We start from the raw sequence: 16,148 nt of genomic DNA on the forward strand, positions 1-16,148 counted from the left end.
CTGGGCCAGGTAGTGGTCCATGTACCTTATGTGCAATTCTACCAACATTTCCATTCACCATCATCCATGTACTGAGAGGAGACTAAAGTATGGGGAAGTTAAATGGCATGATCATGTACTCAAGTGTCTGGGGGTCTCTGGGTTTGTGTTTGTTACATAATCATGTTTTCTTTTTTATCATATATATTTTTATTTTATTATAAGAACTTTCAAGTTTCGGGCAGATACAATTGTGACAGAAAACCAGCTTCATATAAAAAATACACTTTCAATTTATCAAGCAAATAAAACAATCTTCATTTATTTGCTTTTTTCTAGAACTTAATGAACAGTAAAAATTTGATATTCTATATGAAAGATATGTAATTAAACATACATACAAAAAACATGTATTGAATGTTCAGAAACAAAAATAAAAATAAACAGCAATGATAAAACATTGGAAAAATAATGCACATTTTAGTTGTGGAAAATTAATTATATATACACAGTCAAACTTAATAGAAAGCCATGTAAAAATATGGAACGCTTCACAAATTTGCCTATCATCCTTGCGCAGGGGCCATGCTAATCTCCTCTGTATTGTTCCAATTTTAGTACGTGTGCTGCTGAAGCGAGCACACATAATCATGTTTTCTCATGTGTGTCCATGTTCGTTTGTGTGTGTGTGTGTGTGTGTGTGTGTGTGTGTGTGTTCATAGCCCTAGAAACCCCTCATCCTGGCCCCTTGCTCACCTCAGAGTCTGTCTCCCCTGCCCTGGTCCCACAGCTATAGGTCTTGGTGTATGACCCATGACAGTGGTGGGAGAAGAGGATGCCCGTGCCTACATGTGACACGATTGACTCCATGCCGCTCAGCTGCTGTTGTAGCAGGACCGGTGTTCCGTGCCTTCTGTGAGCTCTTTGGGGGAACTGGGGGAGACAACCTGTAGGTGGCCAAGGGTCTAGGCACCTCTCTCCAGTGACAGTGCCCAGAGGCTGCCAGGCTCACGTAGGGAAAATCTAGGGGGAAGGCCTCAGCTAACATGTAGAGAGATACAAGGCAAGACTTCCTAGCGGCCTCTTGCCTAGTGTAAGGCACTCATGGCCGATGGGTTGCTCCTCTCTTGGAGTGCAAGGGAAAAGCCACCTCTCTCATAGGGCTGGAATATTTTCCTGCTTTACCAAATACTGAAGGGCCATGCTTGCCCTCTGCTGTAGTCAACATCTTACAAACACCACCTGTAATCCTTGAAACAACTGGATAAGGGCAGCCTGTTACAATTACCCTCTCGTTACAGCTGATGACAGGAGGCTCAGAGAAGTGAAGGGACTTGCCCAAGGTCACACAGCTAGTGGCAGATCAGAACGCAAGTCCAAGTCTTTTTGGTTCCAAAACCTGGACTCCTTCCATCATATCAAAGTGTCTGTGAACTACTTGATTACTTCCTTGGGATTTTTCCAATTCCTTGAGTAAGTGCCAGCTCATGCTAAAGAGGCTGCTATGTTTCTATGACCCCAGGGTTTGCTGCCTGGATGGGGGCCAGTCAACAGCCTCCACCTGGGTTTGTCCATGAGGCTCCCCACTAGCCACTACTGTGCTTTATCCTTAAAATCAGGGCACACTGGTCCAAACCCATTTTATAGTAAGGGGAACGGAAGCACCTGCCCCCCGCTCCCCACCCCCACCCTCACCCCAGGCGTCACCCGCAGTGGGTCTGGGCAGAATGACACCTGGAAGCCAGCCTCCTAGTGTCTTTTTCCCACCCTAGAGCAGGACATCTAGTCCTGAGCTCCTCTCTGACTCATGGGCTCTCACCCTTATGCGGGTGTGACTGAGGATGGGGCATCAGAACATTCCACCCAGAATCTCACAGCACCCCTACAAGCCCCCACCGGATCCCTCCAGGGATCCAGTCCTCCCCGCTTCCCCTGCCTAAGAACTGTCCTCAGGATAAAGCCAGGATTCCTTGGAATGGCCTCCCAGGCTCTGTCTGACCTGAATCCTGCCCCTCCCTTTTCACCACCCCCCTGCCTCTTAGTCCACACTGACCAGGCTGTTTCTCAAAGTCACCAGCTCTCTGCTTCCTCTGTCCCCTCTGTTTGGAATAGTCTTCTCTGGTGAACTTCCCGTTCTTCCTGGCTCATCCTATGCCTACTGTCTTCAAGGAAGTCCTCCTGCCCCTCCAGGTCCTGCCAGGACCTCTGTTAGATGCATTCAGAGACCACAGAACGAGATTTATCAATACTTAGTGTCTTTTTCCAGCCCTAGACCACAGGATGTGTGAGAGCAGGGACCATCTGTGCCTCCTCATCTCTGTGCCTCCGGGCACAAGGTAACTGTTTAACAAGTATTTGAGATATGAATATAGATGTAATAAGGGGAAGGAAGAGGAGGGAGGGAGGGAGGGAGGGAGGGAGGGAGGGAGGGAGGGAGGGAGGGAGGAAAAGAGGGAGGGAGGGAGGAAGGGAAGAAGAGTTCTCAGCCTCTGAAATCCGACAGGTTCCACCCTTCGGAGCTCTGATGCACACTTGCTCATTTCGCTAAAGAAATGTCTGTTGCAAAGCTGCCATTCCTTTGAGGTCACTCAGGGGAGAAAACATATCAGAACAAGGCTCCAGAGGAAGCCATTCCCAGGAACGCAGAGACCTACCTCTACTCTGTGGGCCCTTGACTCACTTTCCAGACACATCAGTGACGGCGTCCTCCCTCACGGGGTGACTACCCTGCCCTTCACCGTCCCAAAATGACTCAGTCTGCGACTGCAGCCAGACTTCCTGCTGTCTCCCGCGGGCTGCGCCGGCTGGGCTCCAGGGCCTGACACTGCACATGCCTGGCTGGGGGCGCCATCTCCTCGACCTTCACTGTCTCAGTTACAGGGGGCTTTGAGGGGTTCAGCATCCTTTCTCCGCTTCACCAAAAAGCGTTCATTTGCCACCTCTTTCTAGAAGGAGGCAATTCTAGCCTGGAGAGGGAAGGGAACCAAAGACTAACTGTGCCAGCTCTGACAGTCCTGCCTCCTCTTCTCTTTCTAGAAGCCAGACAACGTGTCCCTGTTGGGGACTCAACAGGGGGCCCCAGGAGGCAAGGCAGACCTGCCCCCTCCTTAGTATAGTCTGAGCTCCCTGGTGAGTCTCACTGGCCCCAGGGAATCTCAGAAAGACCGGAATGAGGCAGCCTGTCTGAGGCAGCGGGCTGGCGGCAGGCAGTGAGACGCCTGCTTGCTCATGGCCATGGCAGGACCCGCAGTCGCTGTGCGCCCGACAGGCCTGCCCACCTAACCACCAGCCTGCGCGGAAGTCGGGCCCCTCTGCAGCTGGAGCAGCTCAGCGGAGGCGGGAGTGACCACAAGCCACAGGCCAGACCCTCACATCCCCAGGATGGTGGTGGTGTTCTCGTGCCCCAGGCCTCTCTGACCGGGAAAGGCCTTCAGAAACCCGCAGCTGACTTTTCCCAGAAAGCTGCCTGCAGGCACCTGGCAGGAAAGGGCTCTGTGCCCCAGCCGGGTGGGCAGCTCGGGCGGGATGCCATGTAGTATAACTGACCTCACACCCGCAGGCCGTCCCAGGATGCTCCTGGAGGAGTCGGTGCTGCCTAAAGGACCATCGTCCCCAGTGCAGCCCATGGAACCGCTGCACATGGATTGACATTTGGGGGAATGCTGATCTAGGTCAGTCCCCTCGTTTTTACAAATGGGGACAGTGAGGCCTGGGTCATACTGGTGATAAAAGGCTGTGCTGGACCTGAAAGGAGGTCTCCCTGGGAACTCCCTGAGGGCGGGGCCTCTCTCTCTTCGCCCCCACAGGGCCTCCGGTGGAAGGACCCAGTCTTGCTCAGAGGTAAATTGTAGGTGCCTGACTCTGAGGCGGGGCTTGAGATGGGGGTTCTAGAAGGAACAAAAGGGCAAAAAGGAGACTTTGCCATACAAGGAAGATTGTTTTAGATTCTTCTCTCTCTTTAAAATAATTTTTTTATTTGTATCAGAGAGGAAGAGAGAGGGAGAGAGAGATAGAAACATCAATGATGAGAGAGAAATCATTGATTGGCTGCCTCCTGCACGCCCCTTACTGGGAATTGAGTCCACAAACCAGGCATGTGCATGTGCCCTGACCGAGAACCGAATCGTGACCTCCTGGTTCAGAGGTTGATGCTCAACCACTGAGGCACACCAGCCGGGCAAAATAAGCTGTCCCTCTGAAAGCCCAATCAGAGCTAATGAAGGACCTTCCCCAACACTTTCTGAAAAGCACCAATCAAGGCGCACAACACTCTTCTAACCCTTACTCCATCGCTTACTCTCACCCCACCTAAGCGGGCCAGGCTCAAAAATAGCAAAGGGATTTTTATTTCCCTGAAGCCTAACGCTTCATGGTTTGAGTTGAAACGTTCCTGCCTCAAAACAACTGTGCGGGAAACAGTGGCTACCGTCGCAAGGAAAATGGCTGCAGGAAAATTCCATGGGCCTTCCCTGCGGGAGTCCCTCACACAGCCGCTCACCCCTCCACTCTGCCAGTTTGAGGTCAGCGTTTGTGCCAGCCAGCCCTGGCCTCCTGGGCGAGAGCTGAGTAAACAGGAGTCCTGGGGAAGACCGTTTCTTCCCGAGGGCCTAGGGTGGATTTTTCCAAGGGAATGAAAGGTTGTCTTTGTACAGGGGAGTGGGGGAGGCAAATCCGCTACTTCACGGCTGCCCGTTCTCCATGACCTCATCCATGTTGACTTTCTCACCATTTCGTCTCTCTCGGAGCTAGAGAGAGGGCTGGGAGGAGACGAGTGGACAGTGCTACCTTCCCCATACAGGCCAGGCAGTCACTGACCATCACCCCTCACGCCAGGTGACAAGGGGCTAAAGGAAGGAGAGGAGCAGGTGGAGAGACCCTAAACCAAAGCTGCCTTGGCCTTGACCGGGGGCCCCACAAGGCAGTTTCAAATGCCTACCAGCCAGACTTCGGCTTTCCGGGCCTGTATTATTTTTCTCAGGAGGAAGCAGCATGGAAGTGACACTTGCTCTATAATTTAGACACTTCCTGGGAAACTATAATTACCCATCACACCATAATTACCTGCCAGGGCTCTCTTCCACTTGGAACCCTTGCTTCCGTGAGTTCTATTCTTAAATTCCTGCCCTGCCCTGAGAAACAAGACAAAGCACCTTAAATGGTTTCTGGACCAACGTTTTTTGGTCCTCCAAGGACCTTTATAGATTGCATGCTACCCCTTGAACGTCTATTTTAATTTTCGTAGAAATGAGATTATGTCTCAAAGTGACTGAAGGGAGAGGAGGAAGAATCTATATTCCAAGACTGGCAAAGAATAGAATTGACCGTCATCTCCGGATTCTGTTTCTTTTTTAAAACGTCTTGAGGGAATTCTGCTTTTTTGGGAAGAGCCAGCCTGGTGTGGCAGGAAGGACACGCTACCATCCAGATGTTTGGCCTGGCATGAGGCACCCGTCTTTCCAGGGGTTGGTTTTCCACGATAAATCAGCCTTTGCTCAATGTGACACCAGGGGCCTGGGATGGGACAAGAGCAGAACATCATAGGACTTGGAAGCAGGCACTGAACGAATTCTTTTCTTTCCATGATATAGGAGAGTCTCCGTTTGGGGCTGGTGGGCCTCTAGCATCTCTCTAAGGCACATGTGTCAAACACAAGGCCCGCGGGCCTAATCCGTCCCACCAGGCCTTGCAATGTGGCCCGCACCGCGCTGTCATCACTGCACTCTGGTGCGTTTCCATCACAATGACAGTTTATGACTGTTCGGTAAACCATTCGGCCCATGATTTAGGCTGGATTTTAGATTTTGGCCCCTTCTCTGATTGAGTTCGACACCCCTACTCTAAGGACTTAAATCTTCCTTTAGAACAGAGTGAGCAGCCCGTAGTTCAAAGCCATCTGCTGGCAATAGCATCTGGAATTTAGTAACTTCATTTTGACTTTATTTTTTTATATATACTTTGCATTTATTTTAGCTATATCTAATTTTCTACTTATGGTAGACATATAACTTCCTTTTTAATTTGTAGTTTTTCATTAAAAGGGGCTTCTCATTGGGGACAGGGGAAAGCAAGCAGGGGTTGAGAAAGGAGTATGCCTTAAGCAAACCTGACAGGTTTAATCTTTCCAGATATTGGAAAAGACCAAGGAAATCGAAGGCATTGGCAAAGTGAGTTAAAGATGATACATTTGAGCATGTACCCTGCAGATCAACTCTGACTTCTATTAACTTGCTATCTATCCAGAAATGGAGCAGAAACAAATAAAGTGAAAATAAACACCAGGGAATCAGAGGGTTTGGTTTGATTTTTCACTTGTTTATGTGAAAAATGATGATGGTTTTATTTACTTTAAAAAAAAAAAAAAAAAAGGACTGCTCTAGCCAGCATGGCTCAGTGGTTGAGCATCGACCTAAGACATAGGAGGAGGTCATGGTTTGATTCCCATTGGGGTGCATGCCCAGGTTGCAGGCTTGATCCCCAGCGTGGGGCATGGAGGAGGCAGCTGATTAATGATTCTCTCTCATCACTGATGTTTCTATCTCTCTCTCTTCCTCTCTGAAATCAATAAATACATATATATGTGTGTGTATTTATATCTATATATATCTATATATATATATATTTTTTTTTTTTAAGGACTTGGCACTATTTGTTACACACACACATACACAAAATGAATTATTATGTATACACTGTCCTGCATTTTGCTTTATTTATTCAAAAATACCTCTGGGAAATTCCTCCAAGCTATAGCTCTAGTTCATTTTTTAGAAGCTATACATATTATGTATATACCTCCACTAACATTCACACTAATCTTGAGTGTTGCCCTTTGTAAACAATGCTGCTATAAACATCCTCATGCATATATCACACACACATGGTTTAATATCTAAGGGATAGACCCCTTAGGAGTGAGATCGCTACTTGAAGAAGAGCAGTCTTTTTAATAGATATTCATAGATTATATTCCCCAAACCCACATTTCCTCCAGGGCTATCTGATAGTACCTCTTTCCTGAATCTCCTCCAGCAGTCAATGCTATACCCCTTTTTAATTTTTATTGTCAAATGAGCAACAAGAAAGTGTTATTTCATTTTTAGTTTAATTTGCATTTCCTCGATGACTGGTATTTTTTTAGCATTTTCGCTTTTGTTTCTTGGCCGTTCTAAACTTTCCTTTTCATACCTTCTGCTCATTTTTTTAAATTGACTCATCTTTTACTTATCAATTGGTCAGAGCTTTATTATATTAGAGATATTAACACTTTGGCCAATTCTCAGGCATTATATTATCTTTTATTATTATTACAGTAATTCTATCCAACTAAAAAAATCCTGTATACATTAAAAGTTTTAAGTTTACATATTAATTTTGGAAGACTTGACACTTTATGATAGAATTGCCTTTTCAAATAAGAATTGTATTTCAATAAAATTTCAGAATTTTCTACAAAAAAGCCTTGTGCCCTATCTAGCATACCATAGGTTTTTTGCCACCCCTGCACTGAAAATTTTTCCTACTTCTATATATAGGTGTTTTTTGTTTCCTACAATAAGGAAAAGCTATTTTGACATATGTAATTTATCAATACATCTTAAAAATTATCTTATTATTTCCAACAGGTTCTTTTCTGAAAGTCTTTTGGATTTTCTCAGAGAACTGTAGCATGACCAAAGGAGGAAAAATAATAGTTTTATTTATCCTTTCCCAATATTTATAGTAATTATTTAACTCATTTATGAGATCTACCAGAACCTCCAAAGCAATGATGATAGCAGGCATCCCTGTCAAGTTCCTAATTTTAATTGAATTATTTCAGTGTTTAACTATTTAGAATAACATTTCCTATTGGATTTTGACAAATAGTCTGTTTAAAAGTTTAAGCAGCTTATTTTTATTTTAAGTTTACTATAAAAATATTTTTAGGAATAGCTGTTGAATTTTACCAAGTCTTTGCAATATCTATTAATATGACCCAATGATTTTTCTCCTTTACATGACGATGTAATAAATTAGGTTGAATGGAATTTGTGATATTTATTCCTGGGAAAAAATTCTACTTGGTCAATTATTCTTTTGATATTTTGCTGGGATCTATTTGCTACTTTATTTATTTATCTATTAATAATAAATATTTATAGATAGCTTTCTGTGTTGCAGGCATTGTTTTGATCCCCAGCAATGAACAAAACACAAAATTCCTGATCTATGTCACTTACCTTTTAGCAAGTTGCTTAAAAAATTCAGTGACCTTCAATAACAAACCATTTATTTCTTGCTCATAGGTCTGTAGTTTGTCCAGACTTGTATTTAATTTTCTAGTATACATTTAAACTTTTTATTGAAGAATATCATCTGGCTCAGTCTCAACTTTTTCCTGGAGTCCTCAGATCTCTGGTACCCAACCTCTTCCCGGGCTCCATTTTTTCTGAAACCTTGTTTCAGGGCTCCCCAGTATTTTCTGAACTGATGGGTGAGAACAAGTCTCCCTGTTTGCTTTCTCTTACGAGAGAGAGAGAGAGAGAGAGAGAGAGAGAGAGAGAGAGAGAGAGAGAGAGAGAGGGAGGGAGAGAGAGGGAGAAAGAGAGAGAGACTGAGACTCATTTGGTAATGAATAGAAAGAGAACTGCATTCAGGTTACCATGTTCCTAGAATCACCTCTAAAGTATCCTTTTAAAATAAATTTAAGTTTAGAAAAGCAAGAGGGGTTACACAAACGTACTGAGGAAATAATACTACAGGTGGTACATGATAAGATAAATCATAAAGGTGTGTTGTGATAGGATAGTAAGAAGCAGGGGGAATTCCTGGACAAGTGGAATGGGAAACTGAGACAAGAAAATTAAACAAGACCTAACAGTTAGGGCAGCTTGCAGCCAGCTTGTGAATCTCAAGACCTTCCTTTTCCCAAGCAAGGACACTTGAGAGCAAATGGTTTATACCTCTCCTCTCCCACCAGAGAAAACACAGCTTAAGTCACTCTAGCCTGGGAAAATAGAGAACAGAGACCCAATTAATGCCATTTGTGCCAGCTAAACCCAATGATAGAGAAAGTCAGGTGGACAAATAACAAAACCCCCCAAAAGGATTTGGATGGGATCACTTGAGGAGGAATGTTAGGCAGGACAGAGAGCTGCTAGGGCAGAAGCATGTGAGGGGGTGAGGGTGGGGGAAAGACAGTGGGAGAGTTTATCTCACCCATCGACCGAAGAAGTCTGCAGTCTTGGGACTTGCCAACATAAAATTGCCAGATGTTCTCATAAATTCTGGGGAAAGCTACAACAGTGTAAAAGGAGGACATTGAAATCTAGTCTACCTGGCAGAGGAGCCCTGAAACCTGGGGGGGGGGGGGGGGGGGGGGGAGTATAAAACCCTTTAACCCTCACCAGATGGGGGGCTCAGACTAGCTGAGTTGCCTGCTTGTACTTTATGCCAAGTGTATTCTTAATAAATGTGCTTATTTTGCTTCCTTAATAAACTCCCTTGCTTTGCTTCCTTAAAAAATTCCCTTGCTTTGCCTCCACACTGCTTTCTGTCTGAATTCTATCTCACTAGTGCAACACGAGCCGAAGAGGGGAGAGCTCCCTCCAACTCGTGAGATTCTCTGGTAACAGCGTGTGAATCACAAAGCCTGAGAAACACTTCACCAGGAAAATGTTGAATTTCCTTTCCAACGCTACTGTGTTATTACTCTGCATAGCAGAATTACTGGAATGTTCTTCTAACAGGGTGTTATGGGTTGTTTTAAAGGGGGAGTGGGGGGGAAGGGGATCATAATCAAGATTTTACACGAGTGAAATGACTTCTGCATGGTCAGACCAGCCATACCAGAATGTATACCATGTATGTATGATACACATGTACCGTATAGGTGGCATATCTCTAGACAGACCTCCACATTGGAGACAGCTAATTAAAGAACACAAGGAGGCAGGAATGATAATGTTTTAGATACAATTCACCCGAGTGATAGCAGCCAGGACACAGGCCCCTGGGGCTGTTAGAGAAGGGCAGGACAGGACAGGAGTGGGATTATTCTAAGGGACTGCCTCTCACAAGGCACGCCCTGCGAAGAGGGGTTTGGTCTAGAGAGGACTTGAAGCCCAATGAGCCTTTACTACAGAGAGGAATTTTTTTTCCAAAATATGAGCTTCGCGTATTTCTCTTGTTGTGTAGCATTAATTGTGGTCCATGTGGGTGTGAGGGAGTGGGGGAGGGAAGGTCACTCTTAGAGGCCCTGAGGGCACACACACCCATCCCAAAGTTACATTCACTGCCCCAGGCCCAGGTCACCTGGCTGCCGTTAGCTCTTCAGCAATAAAGGGGTCCTGGCTGGGTCCTGTCTCCATTTACAAGGGACTGCCCCATTGTCAGTGTCTTCTGAAGGTTAGGGCGACTCCCCTAGGACTGCCTTCCTAGACTCAGGAAAGCCACAGCTGCCTGTGGGTCATTCACTCTCTGCCTTCCTTGCCTGGTTCAGGTTCCCGTTGTTTAAGAAGGCGCATAAAGCCGAAACCAGTTTGGCTCAGTGGATAGAACTTCAACCTGCGGACTGAAAGGTCCCGGGTTCGATTCCGGTCAAGGGCATGTACCTTGGTAGCGGGCTCATCCCCAGTAGGGGGTGTGCAAGAGGCAGCTGATCGATGACTCTCTCTCATCGATGTTTCTAACTCTCTATCCCTCTCTTCCAATCTGTAAAAAATCAATAAAGTATATATATATATATATATATATATATATATATTTTTTTTTTTTAAAATCAATAAAGTATATATATATATTTAATATATTTCATTGATTTTGTACAGAGAGGAAAGGAGAGAGATAGAGAGTTAGAAACATCGATGAGAGAGTCATCGATCAGCTGCCTCTTGCACACCCCCTACTGGGGATATGCCCGCAACCAAGGTACATGCCCTTGACAGGAATCAAACCTGTGACCTTTCAGTCCCCAAGCCGATGCTCTATCCATTGAGCCAAACCGGTTTCGGCTATTTTTTTTTTTTTTAAAGGAACATAAAGCACAGCGAGGGAGCAGAGTCCTGAAGGTGCAGGCTGGAGCAGGTGTTGAAGGGAGCATTCTGCAAAGGTACTCAGCCCACCCACTTGGCTGCATCCAGTGGCTCTGGCCCCCCCGCACACAGGAAAGACTGAGATCTCTGGGGGCTCTGACTGCTCAGGGATGGATGGGCGAGCTGGGCCTCTGCAGGACAATGGCCCGCTCACCCAGCTGGCGCGTGGCCCAGCCCCGGGGGTTGGGGAGAATCTGGTCATTGTTCCCGGGCCAGGCGGCCGTCGCCTGCAGCCGGCGGGCTGCGATCTATTCACAGCGCAGCCAGCAGCCAGCCCGGCAGCCGCGCACCTGCCGCCGCCCCTCCAGCCCCCGCCCTGCCCGCCATCTGTCGTCTGAAAGCCATTGTAAGCTGCGGCGCCTGGCGCCCTGGACGGCACCCAAGGGGACCCAAGGAGCCTCGAGCCGGGCGAGAGGCAAACAAGGAGGGCTTATTCCCAACCCCATTTGGAGGTGACCTTGAGCAAAAAAGCCAGCCCCCCCTGCTTTGGGTGCAGGGTTTCTTGGGGATCCCCCCTCCTGGACCCAGGGACCCGAGGCGCACAATCTGAGTCCAGCCTCCTTCTTGGGGCTTTCTGGGTGTTATCTGGCTGGAGGGACCCGTCAGGGGGCAGAGATCCTGGGAGCCCGTTACAAATGCAGGCGCTGGTTTTGTCTGTCCCTTGATCCTGAGTTTGCCCCAATTGTCCTGGCCTCCTGGGATACTGGGTTGAAAGAAGTCTCTTTTTCCTGCAACTGCCAATGCAGGCCATTCCCAATCCCGCCCCCAGCCCGCTGCCCCACAGTCTTTTCTTCTCCCGCATTTGTTTGCTATCTCACATCTTCCTTTAATGTTACTGGAAGTTTCAAATGCTTGGCTATATCGTGACCAGAAAGAAAACAAACACACCAAAGCAAAACAAAGCTATAGTCATTGTGGTCAGGACACCCTTTTTCAGATGACCACTCTTGGCCTGCAAGGATTCTAATCCATCCTCCCTCCTAGGTACCTCCCCAGCCCTGGCTTGGACAGCTGACCCTGTCCTCACCCCACTGCCTCCCCCACACAAGCACATCACCTCTGTACCGGGCAGAAGGAGCTGTGTCTTTATCTCTCTGAATTTAAAAAGGCACCCACCCTCAATTAGGGCAGCTGTCACTAGCAGGCAGATCCATGCAAAAAGGGATGTCAGGGCCCCTTGGAGGAGGGGAGGGGGGGTGCTGATCTCTAAGGTAGGGCCTCTCCAGGTAGGTGTCTGTTCTTAACTCTGCTGCCAGGAGAGGGGAGTGCTGGCAGTCCTCGGGAAGCACACTCACCCAGAATCCCATGCAGAGCATGGCTCTCCTTCTAAGTTCAGTGCTTGCAGCCCATCATTCTCCATCCAAAGGAAGCCCTAGCGGGGTGCACTCAGACCAGGGAGTGGAGAAGCCTTCCTGAGACCTTGCACCACAGGTCCCCTCTCTTGGGCAAAACTGAAAACAGGGGGGGAAAAAAAGGAAAAAAAAAAAGAGTGCTTCTCTGAATCTCTTTCTCATCCCCTTCAATTCACAGATGGCTTCCTTCTTTAAGTGTATTAATATTACTGATTATTCCTGGGCTGTGTGTTTGTGTGTTTGTGGTGTGTATGTGTGTGTGTGTGTGTGTGTGTGTGTGTAGGTAACACATGCACACGGTACAGAATTCAAAAGGAACAAATGTTATTCACTGAAAAACAAGTCTCCCTTCCACTCTGTTCCCAGAATGCCAGTGTTTGCTCTTCTGTTCCTGCTTGGCCATAAGGAGGCCTAGACTTCCATGCCATCGCTGGGCTTCTGTCTTGCCTCCAGCTGTGGGACCGGTGAGAGATCCTTCTCGCTGAACCTTGGCTGCCTCCTCAGGAAGACAACATACTATTATAGATGGGGTTGTCAGGACTGAATGAGGCTGTGTAGTCAATGTTCCAGGCCCCCAAAGGGCTGTGTGCTCGAAGCTATCACTTTAGAAACAAAACACTATTCTCATTCTCCTCACCTGGTCTAGCAAGGTCTGAGGGGATAGGAACTGAGAACTTCGGATGAGAAAAAGAACGGTTGGACAGTTGGGAGATTACAGGCTGTTGCAATGTGAGGGGAGCTGGGGTTAAGAAAAAATGGGCACAGGAGGCTGAAGGGAAGTGTGCCAGTCAGGTTATGCTGGCACAAAATGTATAGGACAAGGAGGGTTTCTTTCTTGCTCAGCATCTGCAGGCCAGTAGCTGCTCTGCTTGAAGCTGTAGATTTGTGGGGTGTCTGGGGCAGTTCTGTTCCATGGATCCCATTCTGGAGGTGCTGTGGGGTCAGTTTACCTAGGTTACATTGTTTTGACAATGACAGAAGAATGAGTATACCAAGCCAAACTATGCAAACATAATGGCTGCTAACATCTTATAGGCCAAAATAAGCCACACAGCCCAATGCAAAGTCAAGGGGGATGATATTCATTCTACCCATGCTGAAACACTGGCAAAGGTATGTATTATCATAGAGTACAGAATTGGAGGTAATATTTCAATCACTTCTCTCTACATTCCCTCCTGATAACACCCATTCCCACAGCCTTAAATACCAGGCATTTGCTAAGGATTCCCTAACTTACATTCCAAGCCACAGCTGTCCCCGAAGTTCCAAACACCTCTGAGTTCCTACAACCTCCTTTCCCTCTAATATCTCCACTTGCATATCTCAGACACTTCTCCAAGTCATTCACGGTCCCCTGTCTCTACCCCAAACCTGACTTCAGCAGTGGGCTCTCCTTCTACCCTCTTGCTCAAACAAGGGGCAGCAATAAAGACAATCCTGGGGCCGAAACCGGTTTGGCTCAATGGTAGAGCATCAGTCTGCGGACTGAAAGGTCCCAGGTTCGATTCCGGTCAGGGCATGTACGTTGGTTGCGGGCACATCCCCAGTGGGGGGTGTGCAAGAGGCAGCTGGTTGATGTTTCTCTCTCATCGACATTTCTAGCTCTCTATCTCTCTCACATCCTCTCTGTAAAAAATCAATAAAATATATTAAAAAAAAATAAAGACAATCCTGGGTAAACTGGAATGGCCACCATACACGGAGCAGACCTTATCCTCTCCTTGCACCCATTTTCCTCCCTCACCACCGCCTCACCACATTCAACTCATTCCTATGATGCTGCCTCAAAATGTGCCTCTCCCTGGTCCAAACCTTCAATGTCTCTCACCTGCATGTGCACACAATAACTACTTGCCCTACTTTGCCTCTGCCCCCTTCAGTCTTTTCTGAACCCAGCAACAGAGCGATAGTCATAAGCTATAGATCAGATCATGTCACTCCTCTCTCCTAACCTCCGATGGCTGCCATCTCAGAGAAAAGTAAAGTCATTATAAGGCTCCACAAAGTTCTACAGACCTGCCCTCACTCCTCCACCTCTCCAGCTTCTCTCCCTCATACCTGGCCCTCACATATCCTGTTCCAGTCACCCTGCCCTTCTTATTGCTCTTCTCCAAACATCTGGCACACACCGGCCTAGGGTCCTTACATTTGTTATTTTTTCTACCTGGAAAGCTCTTCCCCAAAACGTCTACACTGCTAGTGCTCTTGCTTTATCTTCCAAGGAAAACTTCCCCTAGCCACTACATCCAGAACAGCACCTCTTACCCAAACTTTCAGATCCCCATTCCTGTCACGGTAAAACCAATGTTACAATCTACTTATTCGTTTGGTTTATTTTCCATCGCTAGTGGGGATAATGTTTGCTCCATGTGTGGTGGCCATCCCCGTTTGCCCAGGGTTGTCTCTATTTCAGCACTAAAATTACCATGTCCCAGGAAATCCCTGGAAAACCGAGATGGTAGGTCACCCTCAAGGATAGGTATTTTTCTCTCTTTTGTTCACTCTCTATTTCTACTCCTGGTACTTAGTACATTGCCTGGTACTCAATAAAGAGTGGCTGAATGAATGAATGAATGAGTGAGTGAACACCCAGACTGACCACATCTCTCCAATGCTAAAAAGCTTTCAATGGCTCCACATTGCACTTACAGCAAAGTGTAAATTCCTCACCATGGCCTATGAAGCTTGTCTCTGCTGGCCCTTGCTTGTAGCATCTCATACCTTCTCTTTCTCCACAGTCCCTGGGCTCTGAAACGTGTGACCCCCTTCCAGCCTCCTCAAGTATGCCATCCCTCTTCTTACCTCCAGGGCGTGGCAGTTGCTGTTTTCTTGGCCTGAAATACACTTCCCTAGGAGTCATCCTTCAAGACTCAGTTCAAATAGTGTGTTCTCAGAGAGGCCTTCCCAGGTTGCCCTTTCTTAGAGGCGTCCTCCCCCTATTTATCTCCTGCATGCCACTCAGGACTAACTGTGTCACTCCTGTTTGTTTGTTTGTTTGTTTGTGACTTGCTTATATAACATCACTGTCAAGAATACACTGAGTGCTTTCAAATATCTCGTGTAGCCTGCTTTGTGGTCAAAAAAGGAGAAGAGAGAGTTGAGAAGTGTTCATGCCCAGAATGAGGAGCTAATTTCACTGGGGACCAAATAGGCTTTCTGAGCAATGAAGGAATTATTTGGGCCTTGCCAAGGAATATATTAATTATAATAAAAATGATACCATTTACTCAGCATGTAACATGAGCCAGACACATATATATGACTAATAATCACCTAATTTAATCCCACAACAGCCTCATTATTATCTCCATATTCAGGTAAAAGAACTAAGTATAAAAGACACTACTTATTGTCTATTCTCCACATCCCTTTTACTAATAAAACCTAGGTTTTGTATAGGGCGAGAATGGATCCAGCTCTCCAGGATGTATCTGAAAAATTCTATTCCCTGTATTCCCAGACTCCCTTGCAGCCAGAGGCGACCATGTGAGCCTATTCTGGAGAATGCAAACAAAGCAGAGTCCTCTGTGGGATAAGCATTCTGAGAAAGCCTGTGCTCCTCCAACATCCTTCTTCCTGCCTTCACCTGTTAAATGGTCTGAAGCCCTAGCAACAACAACAACAACAAAAAACTATTTGTCAAAGCCATCATTAGCTAAATTCACTATTTGCAATTGAACACATTGTTATAATAGACTGAGGCTCAGACAAGTTTGGAGAGAGTCAAACCTAGAGAAGGAGA

The 16,148-nt window shown here is 46.7% G+C and overlaps 1 non-coding gene across 1 annotated transcript; it reads right to left on the minus strand.

The window, feature by feature from the left end:
* Positions 1-514: 514 nt before the first annotated feature.
* On the minus strand, positions 515-621 carry LOC118715838. The gene has a single exon (XR_004986982.1). It is a non-coding gene; the product is annotated as a U6 spliceosomal RNA (small nuclear RNA).
* Between the last annotated feature and the right edge of the window lie 15,527 nt (positions 622-16,148).

This window comes from Pipistrellus kuhlii, unplaced genomic scaffold, assembly GCF_014108245.1.
Source record: "Pipistrellus kuhlii isolate mPipKuh1 unplaced genomic scaffold, mPipKuh1.p scaffold_m20_p_11, whole genome shotgun sequence".
In the NCBI taxonomy this organism is placed as follows: domain Eukaryota; kingdom Metazoa; phylum Chordata; class Mammalia; order Chiroptera; family Vespertilionidae; genus Pipistrellus; species Pipistrellus kuhlii.